Source organism: Ochotona curzoniae, unplaced genomic scaffold (genome assembly GCF_017591425.1).
Source record: "Ochotona curzoniae isolate NIBS_2020 unplaced genomic scaffold, NIBS_Ocur_1.0 scaffold_4506, whole genome shotgun sequence".
NCBI classification, from domain to species: domain Eukaryota; kingdom Metazoa; phylum Chordata; class Mammalia; order Lagomorpha; family Ochotonidae; genus Ochotona; species Ochotona curzoniae.
In genome coordinates this window covers 38,010,709-38,017,195 of record NW_024467119.1, presented here as the reverse complement: position 1 = coordinate 38,017,195, position 6,487 = coordinate 38,010,709, and positions in this window count along the sequence as shown.

Here is a 6,487-nt window from a genome sequence, read left to right as displayed (position 1 = left end):
CCCCATTGATCATATGCTAATCAAGGGTGTTAAGTCCCTAGGTGTAGTGGGAATCTATCTTTCCCTCTTTCCTTGATCTTTAGGTCCCTCCTTCTGTAATGTACTCAAGACTAGTTGTAGAATGATGATTATAATAGGAATGTGTTACTGATTGATATGTGCTGTCTACTGAGAACTTCCTAGCCACAGGATTAGGACGGTTGATATCCTGCCTCAAGGTGAAACAATTGGCAGAACTATCCTTAGAAATGCCTGCATGACCAAGTGTGAAAAGTCGGTGCCAGAGTCGTGTAAGCTTCTGTATAAGTAGGGAAGAAAGCTTTCTCGCATTGTCCATTATGATCATGATCATGAAATTGTAGTGGTCCATTTCTTTTCTCTATACACCTATTCCATGTACCCTTCTCAAGTTCCAAACTTGGCTAGAGGTGGACTCTGGCATATGACATTTTCTGTTCTCATCCCAGGCATTTCTCTGACCCACATTGCCTACAAAGTGATCAGTAAGGCATTTGCTATCCACCTAGATCCCAAACTGCAGGAGCACAACTCATTCAGCCAAGTCTGGACCCTGACTTCAACACACTTAATCGTTATCTTACAAGCTACAAATCTAAAGCTCTTATTGGTGAATCTGAACCACAATACAAAGGCTGTAGCAAAGCAGGGGGTGGTGATTACTGAAAAGGCTGAATGGTTGAGAGAGGGTAGTCACTGTTAACCATGTGGTTATTAAAAATAAACATTGAAAGCCTGGCTATGGGGAAAAACAGAGTGCAGTGTATGCTCAAGTTCAACAGAGTTGAGAGGGTTAGAGAATGTCTGTTTGGTAGTTCCCTGATTACATGAGGCCTAACTGTACTTCTACAGTTGGGTTGCAAGCAATTTCATACTTGTGTTTAAAAACTCCTTTTCTATGAGCATGAATTCCAATAGATTTTATTTATTCACTGAGAAAATTTTCTCTATGGGCTTAAATGTGCGGGATGTATATGCAAAGGTCGCATCCTTTTCAGAGAACAAGCTGGATTCATAGAAGAGTTTCCTCTCAGAACACATTGCTAAGAAGAGAAATAACTTGGATTTCTGCTTTAAATCTATAACTTTCCCTCTAGTATGCCCTCTGGCTGATTATGATGTATCTATCACACAAGTACAAATCTCTCTTGCAAAATAAATGAAGAGTTCAATTACAAGTGAAAAGAATTATTCCTTCCCTTCCTGTGTTTCAATTTTTCATTTCTATGGCCTTTCTCCCCAACATCCCCATATCAAAAACAGCTCAATGATGTATCATGTGGACATTTGATTTCACACTAGTTCTACAACTTTATTGATCCCATTCCACCCTCCTCTGTAAGCCTTAAAACATCAACCTCAATCTGAAATTTGCTAAAAAAAAAAAAAAATTACATTGCTTTACATAATTTACCTTCTCTAGCATTAAATAAATCACTCTCCAAATTTAATGGAGCATGTCAAACTAATAAAATGCCACAAGCACTAACAATTTGTAAACACCATTATCAGAGGCAAAGGGAACTGCAATATCGTCCGTCTCCCACAGATCGTAGCCACAGGCTTCTGCAATACAGAGATGAAACTGTTGGCAGAAAAAGACGTTCCTGGCTTTTATCCCAGAATTATGGGTTGTGAAGGGGTTGGAATAGTAGAGAGTGTGAGAGAAGGAGCAAGCACTTTGAAAACAGGTATGAACTGACATCTGGGCCTAGAAAACAGCAACAACTGGGAAACCTCGTCAGGTATGACACACTTAATGTGTTGGCATCACAACAAAAGTGAAATGTTCATTTCTTAGAAAGGTGGGTATAATTATCCATGAGCTCCTCTGAAGTACTAAGTGTGCTGAATACTTTGCATTTATAGTTTCATAACAACAAGAAACTGAAATACACTGAAACTGGAAATGAAAGTACTAACAAGAAACAAAATTTACACAACAAAAGTAAAATCATGAAGTATTCTTTAAATTAAAGCATATGACTAAATTCAGTCAAATCAGTACAACCAAATGAAGAACTCCTGAGTGATCCAAATATATGTGGGAATTTAAAACATGACTAAGTTTGTTTTTCAAGTTTGAAGGCAGGAATACAGATTATTCAACAAATTGTAGTAAAGCACCTGAGGAGTCATCTAAGCTAAGGAAATATTGTATTAAATTTTCTAACTCTTATTTCTCCATTTCTTCTAGATTACCCAATTTGCTATAATAAAATTGCTCACAATAATCACTAACAATTTTGTTTCTATTTCTTTGGTGTTTGTTGCTATGTTTCCATTTTGTTATCTGGCTTTTTTTTTTTTTTTTAAGAATTCTCCCTCTTTCCCTAGCCTATAAGAGATTTGTTAATTTAGTTTCCCTTTGCAAAGAAGCAGATTATCTATTCTTATTTTTTGAAATTCAGTTATTTTTAAAGATAAACAGATGGAGAGAGACAACTGAGGGCACAAATCTCAAGTCAAATAATTCTCTCCTAACGTGCCAACACTCAGAGTCAGAAGCCACATACACAATTAGACCTCTCATACAGGTGATAGGCATTCAACTACAGTTATTATTGCCTGAACCCCTGGGTGCACATTAGTAGGAAACTGGAATTGGAAATGGAGCTAGAACTAGAACACAGGTACCCCAACATGGATTGGGGGCGTCCCATGTGACTCTTAACCTCTGTGCCTCCTGATGTGTATGTGTGTGCTTGCCTCAAATTCTTTTACTCCATTTCTAAGTTTTGTTACAGTCTTCCTTCCACTAATTTTTAAATTGGTTTTTCCTTATTTTTAAAGTGTAGCTATAGGTTTTTTATCTCAGAGATTTCCTCTATTAAACCAGGCACTGTTTGTTATAAACTTACCTCTTAATACTGATTTTTTTGTTTCCTTCTAGCTTTAGGATGTTATGGTTTAATTTTTATTTATTGTAAGAAACTTTTTAAGAATCCTTCTCAACTTCTTCCTTGTTCCACTAGCCTTGGAGGAAGATCATTTTTGCAGCTGGGCTCTCTCTTGTTAATTCTATTGGTATTTGCTCTATATAATTGTGTATAGGGTACACATATTTTTTGTGTGTTTTCCCCATTGTTACATTGAACCCTTTACAATTATCTAGTGACTTTATCTCTTTTACTGCTTCTGATTTAAAATTCTTTTAATTAAGTAGAAAAATTGCTCCATTTGCTTACTTTCAGGTTCTAATTGCATGAAGTACATTACTCAAATATTTCATGAATACTGTAATATATCCTTAGGCATTACATTTCTTGCTTTCATTAGTAAAAACTCTTTTTAGCATATCTTGTTATAAAGATCTGGTGGTGAGAAGTGTTCTCAGCTTTTGTTCAACTTGGAATTTTTTTATCTCTTTTAATCTGAAAAATAGTTTTGTTGTGGCACATATTCTTGGCTAACAAATATTCTTTTAGTCATCAGTATTTATAAAATCTCACTATACTCCCTGTTTATTTCTACCAAGGAATCTACACTGGGACTTCTTTTTTGTGGTGTTTGCTCATTTTCTCTTGGAATTTTGATAATCCTTCATTTATTTTTAACTTTGGAGGATTAGATTATAACATGCCTTGGAGTAGATTTGACTGGAAGGAATCTGACTGGTGATCTCTGACCTTCTTGTACCCTGATACTTATACTAACTCAGACTCAGGAAGATTTCTGTAATCATATGTTTGGATATACTCCAATCCCTTCAGCATTCTAAAGTCCCTCTTAAACCACAACAGTTTAGATGTTTGCTCTTTGCATGGAGTCCCAAAGCTCTGATGAGCTTCCTACATTCTTTATTAATCTTTTTATCTCACTGTGTTTTTCCAGATATTCTGACATCAGGCTTATTTATTCTTACTTCAGTTTGCTCTCTTTTAATACCTTCACCATATTTTAATTTTTTTAGAATGGAAAATATGAGCAGACTGCATGGTTGCATGAAAAAAACCATTTGATGATTCTAGAGGAATTTACAAGGGAGGTAATTCTGAGGACAGTTCAAGATTCAGCCTTGAGTACAGTTACATGAGAAAAAATTCTGTTATCATCATCTTCAGTGCCTTGATGTGAAAATTCTGAAATGAAATTATATAATTACACCACAAAGCACTTTCTCAATAGAAAATCTTCCATTTTCCTAGGTGATAATGTTGTCACTCTTTTTCTAATACAATGTGGAGAGTGTTCCCCTTGCCTGGATTCTGGGGACAATTATTGTATGAAACTGAAGTAAGACTTTACCGATATTTTCTCTTTGAAAGAAATTACTCAATTTAGTGAGAGAAAAACTAAGCTTTTTAATTAAATAAAAATATTTTTTGTTTAAAAGACAATCCAAAACCCCACTGAAGTCTCACAGTACCACAGGTTGTCTGCAAAGGAAAATCAGTTAAGCAGTTAACTGTTACAAGCAATCTTTACTGAAAACATAGTGGTAAGAGATATGGCCATTGTCAACATTGATACAGTCACACCTCTGGAGAAAGTCTGCCTAATCAGCTACGGGTTTGCCACTGGATTTGGCACGGCAGTCTAAACAGCCATGGTGAAGGGCTTTTATATGCAGTTTGAATGAAATATTGGGATGTCAATTAAAAATTACTTCTCTACAGAAATTCTTTGGATGACACTGTCCACTTGCAGATTGTTTTCTTTTTCTTCAGAAACAAGAATATCCCACATCGATAAATACCTCGAGAAACTAACACTTTCCAGCTATGCTTTACTTGAAAATGGTCCTTGCTTTTATCTCATATAATAATACAGTCTTGACCTCGCCAACTAAGTAGAACCATCTGTTCCTTTTGCTTTTGCATTCAATGCTTATGCTCTTGGGTGACTCTAGGCTCTATCAGTGCTGTCTAGTCTTGTAGAGAGGGGTTGGCCTGTCATCATGGGCTGGAGCAGAAAGGATCATCGGGGTGGACATTAACAAAGACAAATTTTAAAAGGCAAAATAAATGGGTGCCACTGAGTGCATCAAGCCACAAGACTTCAAGTAACCCATTCAAGAAGTTTTAATATGATGGATGTTGGTGTTGAATTTTCCTTTGAGGTCATTGGAAAACCAGACACTCTGGTATGTGATCATCTGAAGTAAAAATTAGCAATAACTCTCTCTATCCCTGACTTAGATTTTATTTGAATGAATATTATTACATTCTTTCCAACTTCTCCCATTTTTCTTCTTCCTTATGATATTACCATCTCAGCTGATTCCCACTGTGCATTCTGGACACTGAATCTAGAATTTCCACACTGAATTTTTCTCACTCTCAGTTTTGTACATTATCATTCTTTCAGATACAAACCTACCTCCTTCAACAGACACAACAGAACTCTATAAAGAATGCTCATAAACTGTTTCATAAGAAGTAGCATATCTCTTAACCTCCAAACCAAAAGTTTTATATGAAATAAGATTAAAGTTAGATTGAGTGAACTTTTTACTTTCAGGAAAACTTATTATTTTGAATCTTAGTTTCCAAGAAAAAATATTTATACAGTTTACAGTTCAATTCAAAAATGAAGGAGAAAGTGGTTATTTCTCTACTTGAGCATGATTTATGTAAGAGGCTAGAAATTGAGAAGAAATTATTGTACATCTGCTGATTATTTTCTTTAGTAAAGAAATAGCATACTCTTGGATTATATGATTCTATCTTCTGCCCACCAATTTGCACACACAAGAACCATCCCTTCAAACCTGGACCTTTATCAGCCAGAAAATGTTTTCATTACTCACTGTACATAAAATTCTCTCATCTGTAAAAAGATATAGCTATGACAGAGCCAGTTAAGCCACCATTGGGATGCCTGCATTCCATGTTGGAGTGCCAGTTAAAGTCACTGCTCTTTTGTTTCTCATCCAGATTCCTGTTAGTGCATTCTAGAAAGCATCATGTGCCAACTCATGTACTGGGTTCACGCACTTGGAAGACCCAGATAGCATTTTAGTCCCCCAGCTTTGGCCTGTCCTTGGCTCTTGTGAGCATTTAAGGAATGAATCAGGACATGGAAGACTGATCTCTACTGATCTCTCTTTCCCTCTCTGTACACACTCTGTGTGTGTGTGTGTGTGTGTGTCTGTGTGTGTGTGTGTGTGTGTGTGTGTGTGTGTGTGTGGTATTCTTTTTCATGTAGAGAAACACTTTGAAAAAAAACTTGTTCAAGGTATAGCAAAATCTTTCTCACAACCTTGATACAGCATTTGAAAATAACTAATAGGAATATGTGTATGTATCAATTTTCCCACACTTCATATTATATAAGTAACTATCATTCTTAACGTCTGAAAGAAAATTAACTCTAGTCACTTCTGTCATGAATGGATTCCTGCTAAAACTATGCTATAGAATTATATTAGCATGGATTGCTATTTTGATTTTGAGAGGATTTTTAAGACTTATTTATTTTTATTGGAAAGGCAGATCAGATTTATGAAGAGAAGGAAAGACACAGA